This window comes from Condylura cristata, unplaced genomic scaffold, assembly GCF_000260355.1.
Source record: "Condylura cristata isolate star-nosed mole 26May11 unplaced genomic scaffold, ConCri1.0 scaffold00031, whole genome shotgun sequence".
In the NCBI taxonomy this organism is placed as follows: Eukaryota; Metazoa; Chordata; class Mammalia; order Eulipotyphla; family Talpidae; genus Condylura; species Condylura cristata.
Window position 1 is genome coordinate 22,665,393 of NW_004567132.1, and position 26,984 is coordinate 22,692,376.

Genomic DNA, 26,984 nt, shown 5'->3' on the forward strand with positions numbered 1-26,984 from the left:
GAAAAAAAGAAAAGGCTGAGTGGGATTGTGATTGTTGAGTAAAGGCATTCCTAGAATCGCCCCTATGTCAGTGTGCAGAATTCCCCTACAAACCTGAATTCCCCGCACTGCTTCCCATTCTTATATTTTCAGTGGAGTTGTTCCCCAGACATTCAACCTAATTGCTCCAAGAGCCATATCCAATTTAAGCATGAAAAGGTATCTTTACTGTTTTAGACTACTTATTAGAAACCAAGAGCAGCTAGGGAGGAAAATGAGTCATCTTGGTTGATACAGGAATTTTTATGTGAGAAAGAAAAAAAGAGTAAGATGTCAATTTTCTTTTACAAAATCAGGAAAGCAAAGTGAGGTAGAAGATTATCAGTTTGACAAGAATAAAATAACAGACAATAAGATTATCTGGAAATATCTATTTACATTTTGTGATAAGTTTTGCTAGGAAAGCTGTATTAATCAACTAATCTCTGCAATCTTTGTGTAATATGTCTGCTGCCTATTTGCATCACTAATAGTATTAATTGTTTACATTTCTCTAAGAATGACTTTCAAACACTTATCTGACTCAGAGTACAGGAGTTTCATTCTGCTGCTGGCAGCCTCTCATTGCGGATCAAAGAGGAGAGGGTGCTTTTTTTCTAAATTCCTACTGCCTATATATGATTAACATATATTTTTCAAAGTCAAATGCCCCTTTGTTTCTCCATGCTCACTAATGGCAAGCAAAGAAGTTCTTTCCCAAAGACAGTTTTCTGGGAATCCTACTCCCTCCTGATTACTTGCCTTAATTGGAGCTACTGCAGTGGCTAGCTATTTTAAGGTCACTCTGTTACAGCACTATCAAGATCATGTCTTAAAATAAGTATAAATTTAAATGTACAGTATTATATATTTCAATGTAAAATGCTGTGGGTCTCTATGAGCTGACTTCTAGCTGGCCACTCACAGGCAACTGCATACCACAGCAGGACATTCCATGACTACCTATGGAATATAGCCCATGTCATCAGGCAGACGTGGGGACACCTAGGCTTCTGTTGACCTGATTACATGACTATCTCCATGGTGGTCTCAGGATAAATCTGCCTTTGGAACATTAAATACTTTGCTGACACAAACGACTCATCACATATGGTCACGATGTCTTCTCCCCTGTCCATTGTACAACTTTGTCCCCTATTCCCACCCCAACCTCCAGACCCTACTCCTATTACCATTTGTCGTGTGATCAGACTTTCCTATCCTGTATGCTTTCAATAAATGGCACAAGAACTTCTGCTCAAGTAGCTGAGTCTTGCCTTGCAAACCTGCTCCACAACTGCTGTGTTCCTTATCCCTTTGCTACAACAAAACACAACAAAATTCCTGTCACAATTATATACAATAAAGATCTTCATACAATCTAAGAGTATTTAAAAGCATGTCACACCAGTTTGATTGGATACAATGTGCATGCTTCTTGATGTACAGGTTATCACAGAAAGTATATTTTATAAATTAAAGAGGCATTTGTTAAGTTGTGTCAATTTAAAGTAGATTGAACAAGAATTGAATTGTCAAAAAAAAAAATGAGGGTGATTGATGATTTCTTTCTTGAGGTGTTTCTCAGTTACTTTTTTTTCACTTTCCAAGTGAGGCCCTCACCCATGTGTCTGATTCCAAGCTGGACCTGACCTTGATACCTGCTTAACCATTTTCTGCCTTAGCCCTGTGTACCTATTTGTCACAGGCAAGACTGGTGTACTTGCTTATATACCTCAATGTTTCTACCTCATTTTAAAAAATGTAATTACCAGAAATGTAGAGACTATATGTCTAACCCTCATCACCCAAGCTGTTGCTTGAAACATCAGGTACTATATAAGGATTTATGTTATCAATTTATACCTTCTGGCGTTCATCATCTTTTAAAGAGAAGGCAAGAAAGAAAAGAAGTGTGCTTGTGTTTAATCACTGATTATGTTGGAATATTTAAATATTAATCCCAATCCTGATTATACATCCTCACAGTGAAATTGTATCATCTCCTTGATAACACTTGGTTTCTCACTGTTGGCAGCTCTTCAAAAATTGTTCTTCCTTTCTGTCATCTTAGCAATGGGTAGGTATTTCTATTTTGCCTAGTATGAAGTAATAGCTTTGGGAAGCACCTCTTTGATTACCAAAAAATTCCTTTCAAATGCTAAGATATTTCAGCTTAATGGAAGTCTGACAAATTGTAGCTTGCTTGGATTTTCCTTACTAACAGGTATTCAAAATATGTTTCTGGGCTCCTCTAGGCCAAAAAAGGAACAACAGTTGGCACTCTGAAGACCTTGGTTGAAAGGATTTCATCTGAGATAGCAGAATTCAAGTTGAGGGTATATTGGGGGATGAACCTTGTTACAATGAAAAATGGTGTCTGTTGTCTATCAAAGCCTTTGACTTTCTTAGGCTGGAGATGAAATTTCTCTCACATATACTATCTTCAAATATTTCATCTAATTTTTATATTATATTCCTCTTCATCTCATCTCCCAGGAAGAAAATGTGCGAGAGCTTTCACAGAGGAAGAACTATCAGGATTTATGAGTAGAGTTAAGTAGGGGCTTACAACGCCAGTGGTGTGGAGACTTGCAAGCAAAAGCCAGTTTCTACCACAAACAATTTGCACCATCTTGGTAAGTTATTCCATTAATTGGAGCCTTGTTTCTACCAGTATGGGATGAAATGAAAAGCTTGCATTAGATATATAAGATGTCCTTCATTTATAATAGCTGAAATAGGATGAATATTTCAGTGCTAATTATAATTTTACTTAAAGTTCATTTTCCTTAAGAACTATGGTCAGTAATACTTACCAAAATGTATTGGATTCTTTAAGAACTATTATAAGAAAATGATATTTTTGAGATGGTATGTTCAGGGGTTTGCTGATGCAGTTAATACTTTGGCAGACTTGCTATTGGAAACTAGTTTAGATGCACATTTAATGAATTTTCTTAGCTTGTGTGGTTTTGTTGACATTGCCTTCTGTCAGAAAAGTCTCAAGAACTGGTTCAACTGAGAACAGAAGTGACTAAACTGGGTGATGAATCTATAGAAAATGTGAATGCCTACTTTTTGGTGGAAGGTCTCTGGAAAGGAAGATCTGTTGAAATGCAGACATATTGGAGGAAACATGAAGTGTTGATGGAGGAATATGGATTTATTCCATTAGAGAAATGAAGAAGTAAGGCTTAGGTGACTGACAGATGGATTTGGTAAACTATATAACTAGACCTTATTCAGAAAATTGACTAGAGTTGCCATAAGTTACTATACCAAATATCAGTCACAGTTTACCAAGAAGATAGGAGGATACCTTATCTGTTTTTGAAATGGCAGTTTTGCCTCATAAGCCGTATGCAATGATTAAAAGACAAAAAAAAATCAAGGTTGCAGTATGAGAATCAATAAAATTATTTTACCACTGACACGAGCTGTTACTACATTTCGCCCCATGTTTACAGACTACCAGTAACATAGTTCCAAATGCAACTTCATATGCACAAAACTTTTGTTTGAACATTTTGAGCTCAAATCTCTGTATTACAATTCTAAATATCTTTATTGTATCCTTATTGCAAATGCAAAGAACTTAGTACAATTCTGTCAACTTTCCCTTTGCATAGATTTCATCCCCAAATAAATAATGTCAGTTCATTTCCTTTTATTTAATTAATTTATCCTACAACTTAAGTCAATTCTGTAGACTCCTCTTCAGTGTTTTACCAGGTTAGTTTTAACTATAGAAAACCCAAAGTAGCAACAAAGCAGATAGTTCACCATTTTAAAGTTTTACTTTTAATTATTTTTGCATACAAGAACTAGAGGATAGGCCAGATGTGCAAGGGGTGAGAGGATTCACTAGAGACAGAGTAGGAGCAGAACAGGCAGATCTATTGAAATATACTGCAGAGAGGAGCAGTGGCAAAATAGCAGAGGCCTGCTGTGCCATGTGGGTCAGCTCCCCTATGGAGATCAAACTCACATTTGGTGGTGATAGCATGATAGCACTAAGATTACTCGTAGGCCACAGTCACCATTATAAATCTCTCTCAAAAAATGGAAGAAAAGCCCTTCAAATAATTCCAGTGAATGAAAAATTTTATAAATTCCTTTTGAAAACAGAATTTTTCAATAAAAAACAAGCATTTTTAGATTTGACATATAAAATCAAATTTAATATCAAATTTTCATCTTCCAGGTAATCTGTTATTAACAAAAAATATGTTTAATCTATCCACAAATCATGTTTTTGATATTTCAATTATGATAGCTTTTCACAAAGCTATCTAATTAATATCAGGGCATTATTGATGAAATGTATAAATAATTTTTATGCCATTTTTATACACTTTCATAAAATGTTACATTTACTATACATTCTTCAAAGATAAGAAACAATACAGTATTTATCCCGTGTATTTCTTTTTAAGTTGAATGTGATAATCATCTTCACTATTATGTAAAATCAATCAGAAGACACGTCAATGATTTTGGAAACAATAAGGTAGAGATAGAGACTAATGTTGGGAGGACAGAAGTGTAAAGGAAGGACCTCAGCTTGCAGTAGAGGTAGGGTGCATTTTAAAAGCTTGTATGGAAGCTGCTGAGATTGTCATGAACATCTGATAGTATACAAACAACTACTTTTTTTTTTTAATGCAGTAGCTTCTATACAACTTGCCCAAGCAGCCTCTGCAAAATCACCCAAACTAGAAAATTGCCAGTAAGTTTCTCAATCTAAAACCATACTATATGTACAGATTGCTTTGATCTTACATATCCTAATATTTATAGATATCTTCTTCCTAATGCCCTCAAATCTTGCTAAACCCGTCTCACTGATGAAGCGGTCATGTGAATTGGACTTTTGGGGGAGGCATAGCATCCAAGGAGCTCAAATAGGCTCTTTTTTGGTTCTTGTCTTTGGCAAGGAAATAATTCAACATTAAGGCCAAAGTTACAGAAAAACAACAGGTTTATTGATAGGTAAGAAAAAGAACAGGAAAGCTCTCTGAGTGGAGAGAAGTCCTGAGTTGGAAGCCACTGAAGGGGCAAGAAGCAGGTATTTACTTGGGTATAGTGGGCAAGGAGTAAGGGTTTGATGGTTTGGTGTCTCTTGCTGATTGTCTGGGCCTGCAGGGTCCACTAGGTTATGGACACCCACTCGGTTTGCCTTCATTATCTTTTTTACCTTTCTGAAATGAGCTTTGGTCTGATACTTTAGATTTGTGTTATTCTGTTGGTGTTCAGAACATTCTGCTCTTCACCGGGCTGTTGGGTAGTGACACTGTTCTTACCCTGAATGATCTGCAATCAGACAGATAATGGACCTAGGACTCTTGGGCTTCGGGGGCAAGGCACCCTCCTGGCTCCAACTGATTGTGTCTCACTTATCTGATAAGTGATCTTGGGGCTTCGGGCACCCTGTTCCTAACTGACTGCCTATACCTATTTCCTAACTTCCTCCTTCACTGACAGATTTAAATTAGAAGCACATTTAATCTGAATCTACATTACTGGATGCCCTCTATTTCCATCTTCTTTCAATATAACCATGGAAACAGATTACTAGGGAGCTCCTAGAAATTCTGTTTCTTCCCATATTTCATTTTGTGCATCGTAACAACATAATGCCAAATTTATGCCAGTACATGGTAGATCAAATTCCAGTACTTAAACCATTCTCAGTTTATTAACTTTATTTTTTTTATTTTCTAATTACAAATTTTGAAAAGCAAAGTGCTCTTTAAAAAATGATAAAAATTATTTTTTAGTGTTGCTATTTTTGTCCTCCTCCCCCTAATTTGAAACATGTTAGGTTTCACAGTGCTTTGATTTGGTGACCTTAAGAGAATAATACCCAAGGTCATTAGCCTATTCTATAGAAAGTCATGATGCCCAGAGTCTGGACAGACTTGACTAAGTTCCAATATAATAGGTCTGCTTTATTTTATATAGTAACTGGTGCAGAAAACAAGAAAAATGGGCCAGAGCCATGAGTATTATTCACCTGTGTTTCCATAGACCATCTGAAACTACTTCAAAAGCTATGAAAAAGTTAGTTGAAATAGAAATACAAGCAACCCAAGTGAGAAATTGTCTAGCTCTTAAATCTTTTAGAGATGTTCCCTCAAATAAAAGTCACATAAAGTGTTCACAGTCAGATATTACTTCAGGTTTTGAATTCTTTTGAGACTGATAAAACATGCCCACCTCTTCACAAAATTATAACTGCCAAGCCAGTGCATCACTTAACTGGCAGGGAATGCAATAAATGGGGGACAGAATCACACAGGGAGGTTGCTAATGGCCAGTATGTTGTGTTTCATAGCTGAATTCAGTCCAGGTTTGTAGCAGCTAAGTATTATTAACATCAAAACTCCTGTGTGAGAGTTCGGTGTGTCATGAGTTATTGGTTTCTAGCTCTTCCCTGAGGGAAGCATAATAAAGGTACTATCACCCTGATAACCTCTGTGGTCTTCCTAAGACAAAGTTCAAGCATCTGGAGATGATTTTGTTTTTTTGGTTTTTTGGTTTTTTTCCCCCTTTTGGATTTGACTGGTGTGGTTCAGTATCTAACAATTGTTCTTTGTCCAAAATAAGGACATAATACCAATAAGTCATGTACATAAAGAACAGCTTTCAACACAGCTCTAATAGAAGAGTTTATGTCGGCAAGGGGACCACACTACTCTTTGGTAGAAAAATTTTCTGTAATATAAGCACTATTATGTAAAAAGTGAGTTAAAATTCTGGCACAGAGGGTATTTACCAAGATCTGATGGATTTACACTTTAGTTGCCTTTTGACTTTTAGAAAGTTCTAATTCATGCAAAAGTAAAAAAGAGCAAAAAAAAAAGTACAGATCTTTATAGACAACTTATCTAATCATATATTGGACTAATGGTATAGTGGCAAGAATTTTTGTTGCCATGAGTAATATATAACTTAATAGGCTGTAAAATTTTGTGTAAAACCAAAACTCACACCAATTTAATGTATATTAAAATATAGAAAAATGCATATAAATATTTAGGAGAAAATTATTTTAGAGAATTTGAGAACATGAATAAGAATTATGTACTTACTGTATACTTTTGCGTGGCAAAAGTATGTTCTAGTACTGAAGCTTTTGTTGCCTTATTCTTTCCGATGTAAAGTGAAATGAAGGATCAGTTTTACTTAGTGAAGAATTTTTTTAATTTTTTGCTCATTGTACAGAAAGTTTGCTTTCATGGCAATTTGATAAGAGAATATTCTGCTCTACTAAACGAAACTGCTGAACTCTGGGATATATGCACACTTAACCTTCCCTATAACATTGCTTTTGGTAACAAGTCTTGAAAACAAACAAACATAGAAAACTAACATTGCATTATTTCACTTCTTTGTGATATATAGGGGGAGGCAAAGAGATGAACTAAAATGAAATAAAAATAAACTTTTGTTATATAAGTTCATATCTATCAGAAGGAAGGAAGGAAGGTGGATAAACAGGGAAAAATGGTATGGAGAAGGATTGATTTGGATTTGTAGTGAGTGGTTAGCATAGTGTAATATATAAACATGTTTATTCTCAAATGAAAAATGAAGCTTATGTAAAGTTGTATTGCAGTGTCAATTCAATAAAAAATAATCCTTAGACAAGTACCAAATATGGGCAAGTAGAAAAAAAAAGGCTTATTTTGCACTCTTCTTAATCCTTTGCATTAGGTAATAATAATAATATGATCAATTGCCTGAGAGTTATCAACAAGTGAACAAGTCAAGACTATTCACCTTTTGTCTCTGACAAAGTAAAAACTAGAATTTGAGAGAGATTCCATATACATATGCACAATTTTAGGAAATGCATATAGAGTAAATAAAAACTATTAAATCCCCTAATGTTTTGCTCATTGTATAGAAAGTTTGCTTTCAGGGAAATTTGATAAGAGAATATTCTGCCCTATTAATGAAAACCTGACCTATAGGATACATGCATATTTACCTTCACTGTAACACTGTTTATTATAGACAAGTCATGAAACCAACCTAAATCCACAGATACTTAGATTAAAAGAATGAGATATATACATGCACATATACACACACATACACATATACATACACATAATAGAATACTTCTCAGCTTTTAAAAAAAAAATGAAACCTTGTAATTTCCAAAACATGGTAGAAGTACAAGTGGTATGCTAAGTGAATTAAATCAGAAAGAGAAAGACAAATTTTCAAAATGATGTCTGTAGAATGTAGAAACCAAAACAAACTCTTGAAAGCTAGCTGTAGAAAGGAAGCTACCAGAGGGGTTGGCAGTAGATGTCTGGATCCATTATTTTGGTATTTAATTGTTGACAATTTTAAAGACTCAACTTCTCTTTTCCTTTTGCCCTGCTTGTGGAAAAACTGGCAAAAGGATTAAGTGTTTCCTCTTTCAGTACCAGAGAGAGCTTTAAACTATACCACCCTTGCCTGTGCATGAGAACTCTCACCAGCCCCAACACCTTGCATTATCAGTTAACAACCCTTTTTAATTCCCCTTGGGGCATGCAGGGTCATCAGTCCCATCACTGGAAACTAATTTGGGGTGAGAACCCATCTTCAGGTAACAATACTTTAAAGATGTTCGTCATAATTTGCCTTTGGGAGACTTCTTCACACAAAATTTTCTGAATTTTAAGAAAGAGAGGTAACAAATTAGCAAGGCATATAAGTGGTGAGAAAAGCCTAAAAAGTAGTGAAAATTCAAGGAATTATGATGTACAGTTATTTACAGGATACTTTTTTCATATTTAACATCTCCAAAATATATCCAAATTTTAGTGATCAATTGTAATATTTATAAAATGTTACTTCCTAGAGACTCTTAGATGAATGATGCATATTAAAATTAATGTCTTGATGATATAAAGTTACAATATGCAATTGAAGAGACTCTAGAAGAGATGCTCTGTTTATGAGCTTACATATAATCAAGAAGGAATATTGTAATTTAGTAAGTGCACATTATAAGGCAACTGTTTGACTAGACTCAGACACCTAAACAGACATGATGGTAGTTAGACTTGGGTTAGAAAGGCTGAAGCACTGAATCAGACATTAAGTGTAGCAGCATGAGCAAAACTGAAAGTGAGATATATGCAACCTCTCCCAGGTATGACAAGTCCAATACAGAGGTTAGGAAACCAAACCTGGATACAGACACAATTGCAAAATTTAAAATAACAAATCTGTTCTACTAATTGAGTGAGTCCCCACTTCTGGTTGAGTTTAGGACTTATGGGCCTTCCTCTACATGATTCTTTTCCTTAGTTATTTAATATAAATGTTGTGATTAGTAAAGTAATATGTAACAAAGTTAATATAACTTGAATATAAAATGTCTAGCACAGAATGATCTATGCCCAGAAATATTTTAATGATGTGCTGATGATTAGGATGGTGATGATGATGATGATAATGATGAAAGCAGTATGAGAAGTTATAGCACAGTTTGAGAGTCAGTGAATTCTGGATTCATTTACTGTGACTTGTTGAAGGATAGTAGGGAATTGTGGAACCCAGCTGTTGTGACTCAGGCTTTTAACTGATTTCCAAAAAACTGACTTAATGTTGACTCAGTATGTGACAGATTCAACATGGTTTAGATCAGTCTTGATTGGCAATTTGCATTGGAGTAAAATACACAGCAGTAAAGAATGATGCCATGTTGTACACTTATTGGGACAGGTGTTCTCTTGTTGCTTGGGAGGATAAGCTAATCAAATTAAAAGTTAAAGATTTTGGAAACATAAGTTATAGTCTCTAATTCAGCTTAAGTAGCAATAAAGCTAATAGTTTGGAACTATATGAACTCTGTTCATATTTCTAAATGAGTTCAAAACTCGGAGGGAGAGGGGATAAACTTCATCCATAGAAACTCCAAGACACTGATTTCCTATTGTGGCTAAATAGTTCCACAGTGACACCTTTATAGTTTCTTGAGTTAACATGCTTGAAAACAGCCGGCTCTGTTCCCTTGGAATTGCTTCTCCCTCTTGGGTACCTGTCATCATCTATTGTAGCAATATTCCTTACTCAGTTCCTCTTCATTACTATTACTCAGAATAAAACAAACATTAAATACATAGTCATAACTAGAAAAAAATCCTGAAATGTATTCCTTCCTTTCTTTTCCATTGTAGGGGTGATTTTCAGGGGTACTTCTCATCTCCCTTGATTCCTTTGACTAACTCAGTAATAAATTGATTTGAGAGATATTAGGCTGAGAAAAGGCAAATTTAACTTCCTATGAATGGAGGTCCACTCACCGAGTGATTGAGAAAAGAGTTTATATAGCTGCTAGACCAAGAAGCCACAAATCTGCGAAGAACAGAATTTCTTGAAAATGTTGGTTTGGACAACTGATTTAGTGAGCTAATAAGAGTTTGGTTTTAGCTGAGTTTTTATATGACTTTGGTAGTCTGTCTCTGTCTGTCTTAGGGAGGTTTCCTTTTACATATACAATTATTTCCTACTTTCAGGGAGAATTGAGAGGAGTGAGCCAGAGAATTGCCCCACTTTTAGAAACAAGGAAGGTTTAGGGTGTAATTCATTCACTGATTTTATTTAATTGGAAATATTCTAATCATTATTTGGCACATCCAGGGGCAGCCTGATCTGAGACCTCACATCATTAACCCCTAACCCATGCCCTGGTGATCCAACATTAAGACTTTGCATTTTCATTCTAGTTAGTGTGTGTGTGTCCTAGATTTTATGGTAGTAGTTCAGTTCCACCCCTCAGCCATTAGTTATCTTTCTTCAAGCAAAGCAAAGCTCTAACAATTGCTTTTTTCAACAATGAATGTACGTATAAGCCAAGCTCTGTATCACAGTTTGAAAATCTTTCTCAATCTGACCTGTCTTTAGTCTTATTTCCATCTATTCTCTTGATCCTTGAAATTATTTCTTAAACTACCATTTCACTCAACTTTTCACAACTTGATTGTGCTTTCTTTCTCCTAAATTCCTTCATTGCCTTTGAATACTTGCGCAATTTTTTTCTCCCATCAAACTGTGAGCACTTAAAAATCAAGCCCAAGATTTCATCAGAGAGGCTGCTCTACAAATGTCTATTAAATTGAACTAAGCATTAGGCACTAATATAATGAATTTGACATCTTTGTCTAAAATTATACATAAACTAAACTAAGTGGTTTAATTCAGGACCAGAAAACAGATTTCAACTCATGTCTGAAGTAGCCTAATTGAGAGTTGTGATGAGAAGGATTCCAGGCTCTACTACTTTTGGAAAATGTGTCATTCTCAGCTCTTTCTATCTGCTACAAGTGCCAAATCTGTAATAGGTTCTCTTGCTGTTTATTTTCCATTCTTGCTGAAAAAAGGAAAAAAATATACTTCTGTAATTTATTGTTTATTACATATTAATGCTCTTTCTTTTACCATAGGCATATGAATGTTAATTCTTGTCTAAGCAATTTTTTTTTCTAGTAATGGAGAATGAATCAGTTGATGAAATTTAAAATTAGACTCTGGGTGAGTTGCTAGACTATGGTAGGAAAGGAAGCAATAAAACACAAAATGAGTAATATTTTGTGAACATATGAGGAAATATAACTTCAGTTAGTGATAAATACTATCTGTGAATAACTTACCACAATGTGATAAAATTCAGTGATAAAAGACAAATTTGGAATTATCTGTAAATAATTTACCACAGTGTGATAAAATTCAGTGATAGAACAAAATTTTGGAATTTGTCAGATTGAGTAAACAAGGAAAGACTAACAAAGTACACAAAATAAGACTTAAAAGACTAATTGGACCCAAAATATGAGTATTTGGGTTTTGTAGCTCCCAGTCAAAGGAAATAGTAGTTGAAAAGGTGGCCAGAACAAAAAATTAACTTTTAAGAATAGTAAGACAGCTACTACTCTAGAGTAGATAGAGCTTATAGAATATGAGGGACCTTGGTAAAAGATAATAATGAAGGATGGAATTAGGTGTCAAATTAAGCAACCCATTGAAATTCATGAGAACAAGTTTGGATTTTACTCTTAAGAGTAAACAATTTGGGATAGGTAAGAAACTATTGTAGGTGAGAATAAAATGGTTACAATCAGAATGCTAAGAGATTGACTTTAACACAACGGATCCATACAGGGTGTATTAACTTGTTGATAGATTACTTGTGTTTGTGTTGTGTATGGTATGTGGGTATGTGGAGACTGGGTAAAAAGACATAGAATTATTAATGATAACTCTGAAATTCTGCCTTAATGATAGCTGATGGAAGAGTCAGTTTTCTGGAGAGAATAATCATTAATTCTGGTATTGCTATTAGACATTTAATGGAAATCTCATGGAACCATGTAGAGATGTTAATAAACAATTCATGGGGGGCATGCCAAGTGAATTTTTAGTGTCCACATAAATGCTGTTTAAATCATGATTAGGTGTGTGTGTGTGTGTGTGTGTTTTCGTAAGTGCCCAAATCAAACCCCTCTGAGTCTCAGAATTACTCTCAAGACATTCCACTTTGTCATATAGAGTATCTTGAACTAAGAGCAATAAAATACCTAGAGACTGAGGAAAAGCTTTTCTCCTTACTAGAGTCCTTCATCCATCTCTAATCTAAGAAGAGATGGTCACTCATAAAGATGTATCTCTTTCTAATTAAGAAATCCATTTTTATGACTTACAAAATTTCATCTGAATAAAGGTTTCTCTCTAAAATGTCCTCTGTATCTAAGACTGTCATGCCTACTCTTTTTTTTATTTTATATCTTTTTTACATCATTATTCATTTTTATACCATGTTTACTTTATCATTTTGGGTATAGTCCCTATGAAATTCCCAGCACTATTCACCCATATGCCATCACTATAGTCCCTTATATTCCTCCCAACCCTATTCTGCCTTTGTCTCTGCTTTATTTGTTGATTCTGTTTTCACTTTATTATCATTATGGTTTTGTTTTTGTTTGTTTGTTTGGATCCCCTACATTTCTTGTTTAAGTAAAACCATCTGATATTTTTCTTCTTTTTTTCTGGCTTATTTCAAAGAACATAACCCCTTCCAGCTCCGTTCATGCTTCTGTGAATAGCACAAGTTTATCTTTTTTGATGATTAAAAAAAGATACCCCACTTTGTACTTATACCACATCTCTACTTTAAAAGTAAAGAGGAGGTCATCCCCTCCTTGTTGGGTATAGGAAATATGTCCTCCCTTTTTTATCAAGTCTCCCACCCCACTCTCCTTGGCACCTTGATCCGTCATATTTGGATTTATATCCCTTTTTACCTGTCAAATAATAGAATCTATATAATCTTTTTGTTAATAGTTGTGTGGTATGTATCATTACATTGATTGCTTTTTGATTTTTTAACTTAAATCACTTATTTCAATTGAGGTAATATGTGGTTACCCCTATCAGATATTAATAGTTTTAAAAGTTAGATTAGAATAACTGAGGAAGTAGCCAAGATAAAATGTCTGTATCTCTGACCAAATAAGCTTGTCTCTAATATATCTGTGATTGGTTAGAAATCTTCTCTCAGCTACGTAAAGAACTACGTAAAGAACTACGTAAATAACATCAACACTATAGTTCGGTTAAATCTGACTGCATTGAATTTCTGCAACAGCACATTGAATCCGTGAACTTAGCGCTATTTTCTATTCTAATCAGTGTAAAATATAGGCAGACTTGTGTCTGCAAACATTTATTGCTCTGTGTTGCAGCCAGCATTTAGTGGAGTTGAAGGTTGTTTCCATGACAAATTGTGGATATTAGGATAGAATTTGTTGCTGTAAAGATAGATATTAAGCTGAAAACTTGCCTTAGCAAAACCATTTTGGATGCTAGTTAATTAAAATGAAAATCAAGTATTTTGATAGAAAATATTTAATAGCTTGGCCTTTTCCATTTTTTAAAATTCATTCAGTGAAGATGAGACAATTATGACTGTGTTGGATGTAAGGAAGTAGCAGGAGTAAGAGAGTTAATGTATATGCTATTTGTAACTATATATGCCAAAGGATAAATTTCACTGAGTTTGTAGAATTATTATGTAACTCATCCTTTTTAACAAGTTTTTTTTTTTTAGTTCACCACAAATGTAATTTCCTTTCCCAGTTATGAACTCAACCTGTCTATTTTAAATTCTATACTATACATTTCTTTGTGTGTACACTTGTGTATGTATTTATTTTAACAGTGATTTGTAAATTTCAGTTGTATTTGCTGTATCCTCTTTATTTTTAGTGATTTTATTTCTTCTCAGATAAAAATACATGAAATAATATATAAGGTTAAAAATTACAATTTTTCTCACATATTATGAGTATTAAAATTTAAAAAAAAAACAACAAAACACAGTATTTTGTGAACAGTAACTGTGAAGAGACTTTCGTTTAATGTCCTAGATGGGAGGGTATTGATTTGATGACCTGGGGCCTCATCTATGTGATGGAATAAAGGTACACTAAGAAATCAGCAGAGTTCAGTGATTCTCTAAATGGCAAGGTCTTACAAAGGGCCTTGTATATTGTGAATTTGATTTTTTACATTATATTAATTTCACATCCTTAATCTATTTTATAACTATAAATCAACCCTTTTCTACAGATTGAGTCTCATCAACCTAAAAACTTTGATCTATGGCAATATTATGATTATTTTAAAATGTGGTAGAATTACTGTATCAATTGCTCAAAGTAATCCCATGCTCTAGTGGTGCTACATTAAGCCCACACTTTTCCCAAAAACATTGTTTTTTATGCTTAACTTCATTTTGGGCTATCATAACAATAATGCTTATTTTTATTAGGGTCTAATAATATATATAAATTATATATTATTAGAATATAAAATATATATTATTAGTAGTAAAAATATATAACCATGTATTCAGTGGCAAATTTTAATTATTTCAGTGTGGTCCTATTCATGATTAACCTTCACTTATAAGGTCTATCCTTCTTGATATTCTACTAGCTCTTCTATCTTTTATATTTTCTACTTATAACTCCAAAGATTCCTTTAAATGGGATGCATTGTAAAGGCAATACTTCATACATCTAACTATAAAATTTGGTGGACTTAAAAAAATTTGGTGAACTTTTTTTATTTTAAATAAAATGCAATCAAATATTTTTTTCATTTCACAACCTGTATTTTGTTAAATTGAAGGCAAAGCTAAGTTATGTGGCTGGCTATAACATTGTACAAATTCCACTTTTACAAGTTTTAAAAATAAAATGCTTATGTTTTTAAAACTTCAAAGCTAAATTAATTGGAAAAGGCATAGGCATTTTTTTCTAATTGGAAGGTGCAGAGAAATGGCATATCATAAGACTAACTTCGATTCAAGCCAGCATCCTCAGTATATTAATAAAACACCTTACATTTCTTTTGTTTATTCTGTTTCCTCTGGAATTCGTTTTCCATATGTAACAGATGGCAAAACTATATGAATTTACAGTCATATGCCAAAAACCAGGAGCTGTTCACTTTAAGTTGCTTTGATTTTATTACATTTATTAAATGTCTTGGATAATGAAGAAAATACATATCTGATAAAACCCAGATACTAAATATTTTTTATTTAAAAGTAGTAGATGTTTATTGGATAGGAACATAAGATAAAGATGTAGCATGTATTGTTTGTACCAATTACAAATAATTCATCTTTGAAATTCTGCATTGCTATATATTACCACAAGAAATTCAGATTGCTTATTTTCATTTATATTTCAAAGTTTTATTTTCTTACTCTTTTACTGCCTGCTATTGTCTTCCTGTGATTCTGGAATCAATCTTGTTAAGTTTTTTGGATAGTTGTATTAGGCACCAAGTTTTGGGCATTAAGTGTATGTTAATTACACTAAAATGCAGTGACCTGCATTAGAATATGTGAATACAGAGATATATTCACTCTCTAACACATACATACACACACTATATATCAATTTTTAGTTCTACATGTAGATATAGAAATAGATATATCAAACTGTATATTGCTACCATATAAAACAAATTATATATATAAAAGGCATTGTTCTGATAACTACAATTCCAACCAAACTCTACAGAGTTTACTTTATCCTCTAGTCATATTTTACCTCCTAATTTACAATAAAATGTCTATTAATTTATTAATTTTCCTTGAATTTAATCAGTCTCTCAAATTTATAGATTGTTTCTTTAGCTTCAGCTATACCACACATGCTGGCCAAATAACTACCAAATGGGTTTTTCCTTGCTGATCATGCCATATGTGCCAGAAAATTGTTAACCCTGAACCTGCAGAACATGCCATACACACCAAACTCTGTCAGGTCTTGGAATTCTGACTTTGCCAGATGCCACTGCCAAGTCCTTTGTTTCATCCCCATAATACACAAATCTTCAACTCTGGTCCCAAGAAAGCCAAATTCTTGCCAGTCAGAATCTTGGACCAAGCAAAAGGGAAAAGGAAACATTCAAAGATGGTGTAAACATGCTTCATATATTATCTTGCCCAGTTGTTGCAGAATTTGTGTTCTATAAAACAAGTCAATATATCTCGCTTTTACCACTGTGCCCTGCTACTCGTATGTATCTGACAAATATGCACAACAAATATCACAGTTTTTATTGAATTAATAAATTAATGTACTACATGGTAACAATTGCAGGAGGACACTGAATCCTAATTACTGACATCTTAATTTCAAACATTGCTTTCTGTCACTCTTTTTCTACTTATTTTTGTTTTATTTAGTTCATTTTTTTTCTGTAACTATCATATAGGGACATAGGGGTGAAATAACTATGTTTGCGTTTCTAAATCTGTTTTATTTTACTAAGTATAATTCCCTCTAGGTTTATCCACATTATTGAAATATCAGAATTTTAAATTTATAGCTGAATAGTATTCCAATCTTTGTGTATGTGTGTGTGTGTGTGTATACTTTTTTTTTTTTTAAGATTTATTTATGTATGTATACAGAACCGGGGTACAGGCCAGAGGTGCAGGTGTGGTGAGAGGATTCACCAGAGACAGAGCAGGGAGCAGAACAGGCCGACTGAAGAAGTATACTGCTGAAGGGAGCAGCGGGCAGGTCAGGAGAGGTCTGCCATGCCATGTGGTCACCTCTGGGGTGGGGATCAAACTCCTGCTGAAGTGGCTTTAACTTCTTAGTGCTATACTTTAACCTGCTGCGCCACCAGGGAGGGCCGTATATTTCTTTTTAATCTACCCCTCTATTATTAAAAACTTAGGTTGTTTCCAGTTTTTCACTAGTGTAAATAGTGCTGTGATAAACATGGGGAAATGTATACATTTCCACTTGTCTACATAGTTAGATATAGATGATAGATGGTATCTTCAAAATAGAGTTGTTGTTTTTTTTCCCCTTGCGGGGGGGGGGGCAGGGGAGAAACAATACCCAGAAATGGGATAAATAAATCAATTAATTAAAAGGGATTTCTACTTTTAAGTTCTGAAGCCTTTTCCATGCTGTAAATTTCTATACATAATGGAAATTCTCACCATCACTGCACAAGAGTTCTTTTCACATCCTCTCTTATTTCTTGCATAAAAAAATCATTCTCACATGTGTGAGGTAATATCACTGTTGGTTTGATTTGCATTTCTCTGATAATAAGAGATGAGGCCATGACATTTGTATCCTCACAAAATGCCCACCAGTTTGCACCTATAATCTTTAAGATTGGAAAATTGAGCATGAGGAAGACAAACTATTGGCTTCAATCCAGAATAACAGTACATATTCTACTCAATGAGAATACTTTTTGTTTTCATGAGAAAAAAAATTAAAATGTCACTCTCCTCCTATTAAGAATTGGACTCTGATGGTTGACTTGACAATATGATTGATATTTAATATTTAGGTCTGACTGACATCATTCATATACTTGTCATCAGCTAGGCTAGTAAGTGTTTGCCAGTGTGCCTTTATGGGAGGTCCTCACATGGTGCATTTCAAAGGAGACAAGTCTGTTGAGGATTCACTGACATTCCAATAGTCAAAATAAACAAAAGTTATTCATTTATTCCAATTTTGTGTTTCACTAATGATGGATTTTCTAAGCACCTATTTGGGTGTTTGTTTAAACCATCCATCAGTCCATCTGTTTCTAGCTGGTAGGGAGTTTTCCACATAGAAAATTGTACAGTTTCCTTTTTATTTAAATTTTGAAATGCTCACACACCCCATTTAACAGAGTAGACATAGAATTAAGTGCTCAGTTGTTTCCAGAGTGTAAACCCACTCTGATTTGATTGATTTACTGCATGAATCAAATTATTAGTGACTTTTTGTGTATATCTTAAAAGTTAGCATGACTGTCAAGACTCAGACCAAAGTTAGGCAAATCATGTGAAAGCATACAATTAAGATGTAGTGAGTAGTTAACAGGCCACCATGCCTTGTTGATTAGGGGCATTTTGAATTTGTATTTTATAGGGAACATTGCCTCTCTTAAGTCTTTGTTTCTTCAACCCTAACTGCACTTTCTTTTAGACTAGGTTATTGCTATGAGTCCCACAGTAAGTTTCCAATGAATTTGTTTCTACCCCCATGTTTTTATCTTCTGATCAACTGGCAGTGTTTAATTAATACATTAATTAGTGCTGTGCTTTAACCTTCTTTATCAGGAAATATAAATAGCCCATTTTAAATTAGTGGCTTCTCTTAATTTCCCATTTATTTCTTGATATTGGTGATGGTTGGTGTTGAGCCCTCATATGATGCTGGTGGGTGCTGTAAAATTCTATTACTGTTTTATAAAAAGTTTTAACAGTTTCCTATAAAGTTAAGCAAGAACCTAACCTATCCCTCAAAAGTTCTAGTCCCAGACATTTGTCTACACAATGACTTATAGGAGAATGTTTATAGCAACTTTATTCATAATAGCTTACAATTATATCTAAATTGAATGCCTATTAACTTGGAGAAATGTAATGGAATCATTAAAAAAATACATGAGCTACTGATAAATGCAGGAAACAAAAGATGAATATTTTAAAATAGAATGTGATTATATTTCAGATTATTTTTAAATGGCTATTATATAACTATATTTTCTAGAAGAATATATCTAGGATTTCACTGTTTTGAAGTTATTTTCCAGAACTTTGTCACTCATACCAATGTTTTGAAGCTATTCAGTGAGCTCACAGTCATCTTAGAGTATCATTCCCATTGGCAAGTAAATTGCTCTAAGCACAGTCTGAACAAAATAGAAAAAATAAACCATCAATTTCCTCTTTCTGAAAGGTATATTTCTAAGAATGAACTTTTATACCTTATTATCTTTTACAGATCATCTTATCAAAGTGTGCACATTATTTGTTAATCAGACTTTGGTGTTTGTAAAGGAAAACATTTTCTTTATTTTACAAGCTCGTTTTTTTTTTAAATTTTATTTATTTATGCATATTGAACTGGGTACAGGCCAGAGGTGTAGGGGCAGTGAGAGGATTCACCAGAAACAGAGTGGGTAACAGAACAGGCGGATTGGCAAAGTACACCGTTGAGGGGAGCAGCAGGCTAGACAGGAGAGGTCTGCAGCACCATGTGGATCACTTCTGGGGCTGGGATGGAACATATGCTGAAGTGACTTTAGCTTCTTAGTGCTGTGCTTTAACCTACTGCCACCAGGAAAGGTCCACAAGCTCTTGATTTTAAGAACTAGTTTCAGAAGCTACCCCATAAACTACTGAATAGAAAATATTGCTTCAGAATATACACTCCAGATTTCCTGCCCTAGACTCATGGTATTTCCAAATCTGGGGCATACAATAGAATTAGGTTATAGGTGAATTTGCATTACCAAAACATGGTATTAGTAGGGTTAGTGATTTTCTGCACATAGAAATAGGAAGCAGTAGCAAGGACAATTAAAAATAGAGGAGCGCAGGATTTCCATTTCTTAACAAGATAAAGACAAAATAATACAACTGAACAAGTTCATAGGCCCTTAAATGGCCATACAGTTCTAATGTGAGAACACCAAAGATAACTGCAGCTTACACAATGTAAGCTAGAACAACACATACAGTGATACTATTCAAGGCCCTGAGGAGATTGTACTTCATGGTAGATGTCACACCAGGGCCTGGAGGATGTTTCACTAAAGCATCACAGCTAACACTTCATCTTTCCCACAGTGTTATAGAGCTACAAAAATTCATCAGATCTTCAGTATATGCTGGGAAGAAAATAATAAAATGTTGGTGGAAATTTTCAATGGAATAAATTTAAGTGAAAACACTGATACAACATATGTTACTTGGATCCAGCTATATCAAGCTTTCTCTTTTGAGCAAGATAAGAGATATAAGATCTGAAGTTTACTTATCAAATAATAACTTAAATTTTGTACAATTGCATTTTCTGACATTGGTATCTATTTCCTTGTCATGGATTTGCAACCACTTTTTTTGACTCTAGAATTATAATGTTACATAATGTTTCTGCAATTTCTCAATCATATAGTTAGACATTTTTCTAGTTATTTCTTTCTAGACTAAGATCATAAAGTATTAAATTTGACTGTGTAACTTTTTAAAATGATTAGATGTAAACATTTGACGGTTCAAAGTTTAGCATATATATATAAATTTATTCTCTGCAAACAGCTTCATACTTCAATTAAATCATGGTCGGAAAATATTTAGTTCTTTAGGGACCCTGGAATCTCTAGGGAAAGAGTAGTTCCTTAAAGTAGTCATTGTTAGCCAGACGGAATTTACAAAATACAACAGAAATTTATAAGTATATTTATCTCAGAGGCCTGAAAATATTCTTTCATATTTTGGCTACTGTAAATAGTACTTCAATGAATATAAAGTGTACATATCTATTCAAATTAGTGTTTTGGTATTACTTGACTAGATAACAGATTTGGATGGGACATATGTTAGATCTTCTTTTAACCCTTTGAAAATTTCCCATACTGTTTCCAAAGGAGCTGGACTAGAATAGTCCCATTAACAGTATGTGAGTGTTCTTTTTTCTCCACACCTTTGAACAATTCTTGCTTCTTATCTTCTTGATAGGGGCCGTTCTATTATGTAGGAGTAGTGTATCTTTGTCATTTTGATTTTCATTTCCCTGATGAAAAATGATGAGGAGCATATTTTCATGTTTGTCATCCAAATGTCTACTTTAGAGAATTATCTATTTAGTTCTTCTGCTTATTTACTTATTAACTGATTTGCATGAATATTTTGTATATTTTGTCAGATGAATCATCTGAAAATATTATCTGCCACTTGAAAAGGTATATTTTCATATTAATTATTTTTTTTTAGTACTTGAGGCCTTTTAATTAGTCCCATTTATATATTTTTCTGTTGTTTCCTATCATATTTGCTAAACTAATGCCACAACATATTTTGTCAATACTTATTGGTTTCATATCTTACATCCAAGAGTTTGAGCTAATCCTACTTTGAGCTAATTTTTATATAGTATAAAGTAGTGGTCTATTTTTATTCTTTTCCATATGGTATTCAGTTTTCCTAAAACCTAATGCAGAAGAGACATGAATCAAGAATGAATGAATAAAGAAAATACCATTGATTTATACAATGGATTATTATTCAGCTATAGAAAATATGATAGCCTATTATTTGAGCAACGTTGATCAGCTGGAGAGAATTATGCTAAGGAATATGAGTCACAAGCAGAAAAACAAATACTACATGAACACTTAAAACTGAAATAAACATTTTTGATATCTGACCATAAAATTGAGGTTTCTGGCCCTCCTAGTGGCCCAGCAAGTTAAAGCACAGCACTAAGACGCTAAAGCCACTTTAGCATGAGTTTGATTGCTGCCCTGGAAGTGATCCTGCATGGTGTGGCAGGTCTCTCCTGACTGCTCCTCTCAGCAGTGTACTTGTCAGTCTGCCTGTTCTGTCCCTCACTCTGTCTTTGATGAATCCTCTCACTGTCCCTGCACCTCTGGCCTGTACCCCAGTTATGTATGCATAAATAAATAAATATTTTTTTAAAAAATTGAGGCTTCTAAATTTGGGAGGATAAGGAACACAAAGTGGAAGAGCTTTACTAGACTCATAGAGGATTATTGGTATTGTGGTGGTGGGTTTGGTGAGGTACACATCTAAAATATATACAGTATTGGAATCCAATGATAGAAGTATAAAAAAATACATTTAAAAAACCCCACACATTTCAGGCCCTTGGTGGTGCAGTGGGTTAAAGCAGAACACTAAGAAGCTAAAGCCACTTCAGTATGAGTTCAATCCCCGCCCCAGAGGTGACCCACATGGCATGGCAGACCTCTCCTGACCTGCCCGCTGCTCCACTTAGCAGTGTACTTAGTTGATCTACCTGTTCTGCTCCCCACTCTGTCTCTGGTGAATCCTCTCACCACTCCTGCACCTCTGGCCTGTACCCCAGTTCTGTATGCATAAATAAATAAATCTTCACCAAAAAAATTTAAAAAAATAGTTCAGTGACTATCCATTTTTTTTCCTTTTGAAAAGCACAATCTGGTTAAAAGAGAAGCTGTCTTTAAAAATTTATATTGATGAACTTTAACCCAGGAATCTCTCTAAGCTTTAACCTTCTGTGAGAAGCTATTGTCCAGTAGAATGTAAGATAAAGTCAGGATATCTTTATATTGTTTGATTTCACTTTTAGTTCTGGAGAAATTATGCAATATTTTATGCATTCATGTCAGCAAAAAACTGAATGGCTCCTTGAATCATAGCTAGGGAATAAAAAAGTTATATTGGAATGAGCAAATTCATATTCAATATTTTTTAAGATTTATTTATTCATACAGAACTGGGATACAGGCCAGAGATGCAGAGAGTGAGAGGATTCACCAGGGACAGAGTGGGGAGCAGAACAGGCAGATCGACGAAGTACACTGCTGAGGGGAGCAGCGGGTGGGTCAGGAGAGGTCTGCCTTGCCATGTGGATCTCCTCCAGATCTCCTCTGGGCAGGCGGGGATTGAAATCATGCAGAAGTGGCTTTAACTTCTTAGTGCTGTGCTTTAACCTGCTGCACCACCAGGGAGAGCCTCAATATATTTTTTTTAATTTTTGGTAACCAACAAGTACTTAAAGTCTCCTGGTCTTAGTTTCTACAGTAAGAAAAATGTCATAGTAACACCCTGATATTGTTAAAGATAATAGAATGCAAAGATATCATATAAAATATAAACCATTGCACAATTTAGGGATTTACTTTCCCCCCTTTCATTCAGCTTAAAGTCTGGTATATATTGTATAGTCAAAGTATATATTATGTAGTCAGTATATAGTATTTCAATGAATGGACATGTCAGAAATGACAGTTGATGGTTTTGGAAGTAAATTACAAATTTGAGTGAATTGGAGATTCGGGCCTTAATCTAAAAGTGGGTCAATCATATGGGACATCTACTTTTCTATATCCTCCTAAAATGTGCATGAACTGATTTTTAGGCCCATAGTTGTTTCCAGCAAAATTACTATACAATGTGAAAAGTAAGTAATTGTACTTGTATTATTTTTTTTTAAGTTTAGCCCAAATCTGGCATATTTTCTGTGCTATAATATTGGGTTCAAATTGAAACTTACACTAATATTTCTATTTTGACCTGTAAGTGTCAAATAAATAAGCTATATTCTTCCTATCTAGAGTCTTATCTGTATTTAGTTATTTGTTAGTTTAGTCTGGAGGGAGAGACAAATGGAAAATAAAGGAAAATCTGATAGAACGTTCATGGAAATATGTTGATTAAAATATATATTTTTTTTTGGTCTGATTTTTCACTCTTGCTTCTTTAGTGACCTGATTAATGTTAGGCATAGGTGGGATGAAAATAATTTTGCTGGTTAAATGAATGAAGTTTCAGGAAAATAATTGTTTATGACAGCACGGAACAATATGGAATGTGAATAGTAAGAACATTTTTTTTTTTAAATGAATAGAAGTGCTTAGGAAATACAAAAATGAGGAAGACAGTAGGGATCTGGGAAAAGTTCATAAGGTGAAAAATGTAAACCTTTTCTCTACAGCCCAGAAGGGGAAAAAAAAAAAGAAGGATGAATGAAACCAAGGCTGCACCCATTCTGTGTTTATTTTCCAACCACTGTAACATCTAACATACTTTAAGGGTAGCTTGAACTTCCTCAAGAGTGTTCTCAGTCATCAAGGCTGTATCACAAGATGAAGCTTATGAGAGAAATTCAAGGCTTTAGGTTAGTGTCCTGGAGATTTGAGAGGACTCCAAGAGTAAGAACATACTTTGGATTCAGATCTCTAGGAAATGCATAACATGATATTAACATGTTTATATTATGAAATTCATTTGCTCTGTGAGAAATAGTTATGGTAAGGTTATAATAATCTTTGATTGAATGAGAGAAAAAATATATAAATAAGGGTTTCATTTAGAATCTTATTGGTTATTGATTTATCAGGGGAAAAAAATGAAGGAGATTAGAGATAGCGAGGGAAAGACAAGTATCCTAGAACTTGACCAGAAATGAATTTTCCCTACTGACTGGTTGAACTATGCTGTGTCATTTGGATAAAATGATAGGCATATCTCTGACATTAGTAATGTTTTATTTTATATAACTGCTCAAATGCTCTAATTTCCTTATTATTTTGTAAATTATTTGAGTTATTTGAAAATCACCTGTGTTATATGACATTAAATAAGACTATTTTTGTCATAAAGGGATGACTATTTTAGTTATTTAATTCCAGAATCTAAATACTCAGCCCAAAGGCATTCTTATGTGGCTTTTTCATTTTAAAGATGAAAAATGAAATATTAATCAAACTTTCACCATCTTCTTTTATTATATTAAAAAAAATAGCCACACTTCTGCCCTTGCCTAGAGGAAGTATATTAATAAGAGCAACCTGCTTAAATTATAAATCTGATGAAAATATCACGTTGCACTGCAATACTTAATACAATTTTAAATTTAAGGAATGAACATATATTAAAATTTACTTTAATATATGTTAAGCAAAGAAATATGACAGGATGGTAGCTCTTTGCTACAGAGTGATTTTGAATGTCAACAAAATAATAATATATCCATACATAACAGACAACTTCAAACTAAATTATCAATGAGGCTATAGAAACACAAGCATGAAATATCACAAATTAGAATGTCCTGCAATTAGGATATTTTTAACCTAAATGCAAGTTTAATGGCACAAAATAAATAAATATGACAAAGTTCAGATTTTTTTTGGTCTAAACAAATTTCACCAAGAGAAAAAAAATGAGTCTTTGTTTAATCTATTATCTATACCCTCCCTTAGCAGGGTAAGATTTCTATTAGGGAGAAGTGGGAAAGTGACATAGAAATATAGTAGGTAAATACTTCACTTTTTGTGCTGAATCCATGTTCCTGCATAATTTACTTAATATGTCTTCTCTATAGTCGAGTCAAAAAAGTTACCTCTTTTCTAAGATAGAGTTCCAATCAGAGCAGGTACATCAATAGATGAGGCTTTGATTGTAAAAGAAACACGAGATCACAAATGACCTTCAGAGCTCTTCAGGTTTAGATTTTTAAGTCTAGGCCACATGAGTGAAAGACGCAATCTTGAAGGGTGCTTTCAGAAACCTGAAATCACTCTCTGTGTTTTTTCTGTATCATATCCCTGATCTTATACTCTGTATTTGTTTAAATACCAGAAAAACTAAAATTCTAAGTAAGTAGGAAGGTAATTGAGACAGAAGGATCTGCGATAGAGATCTTGAAATGAGAACAAGCTATTAAGAAGCTTGATTGTTTTGGATTCTGAAAATGAAAGGTTTTCATATTATTGACCCAAAGACTTTTTCACAGGATCAGGAATTAAGTAGAAAAGCATATGAAGTCTTGCAGATGGACCTATCATTAGATGATGCCTACTAAACAAAAGAAAATGTAGGTTTCCCTGAAGGACACTTTTCCTTTGGGTATTTTAAGGGATTTTATTGAATCCCCATTTGAAACTATAGCAAAGTTGTGGTCAGTACATATCTCTTTTCATTTGAGTATTAGTAGAGAAAAACAAAATCAATATTGATTTTATGGGGATAAATGTTTCTGCATATAGAAAAAAACATTACAGCTTAAATAGCCCAGAAGAGCATACTTCTGAATACCTCTGTAGATGATTAACCTAAAGAGACAGAGACATATTTGCACACGGTTTGACTACCTTAATAAATGGAAAAAAATAAAATAAAATAAACTCTGAGAAAGAAAGATGAAAGGCATAAGGGCAAAATAGGAATAAATAAAAGGAAAATAGCATAAAATGTCAGGAATAGTAGAGGTAGGTAAAATGAAACTAGATGGAATTAAAACATTTTAATGGTAAATAAAAATTCAATAGCAGAATTAAAATGCAGGTTTGAAGTATTTTAACAGAGACAAATATTAAATGTCTTGTAGGAGATGATTTTTAAATCCTTACTGTAGTTGAAATAAAGATTAGCACAGTGATGTTAAAATATATGAATGACAGAAATGGGGAAATTGTCCAATTTATTTCAGGTTCTGTATTATATCCTGGAGATATACAAATGAATGAGAGAGAGCTCTTCCATTTTACTATCACATGGCAATGTTGTTTTATTTATGATTGTAGGACAAATAAGTAAACTAAACAATATAAATTTCATCCATGATATTTTCAGCTTAAGAGACTATCTCCTCATATTTTTGTTCCCAAAAGATGGTGTTGATATTTATAAAAATACATTAGCAGGTCAATGTAAATTTGGTGTGAATGTGATTTTTGTCATATTTTTACTCAACTAGCTTCCTATTCTTGCTAGGGAAGTTCTTATTTTTATCACACATTCCCCAAGATGTGTCTTAATTTAAATTTGCATTCCCCCAAATGTCTAAAGCATAGAACTTTAACTGGGAATTCTGTAAAAATCTCTTATGGGATAG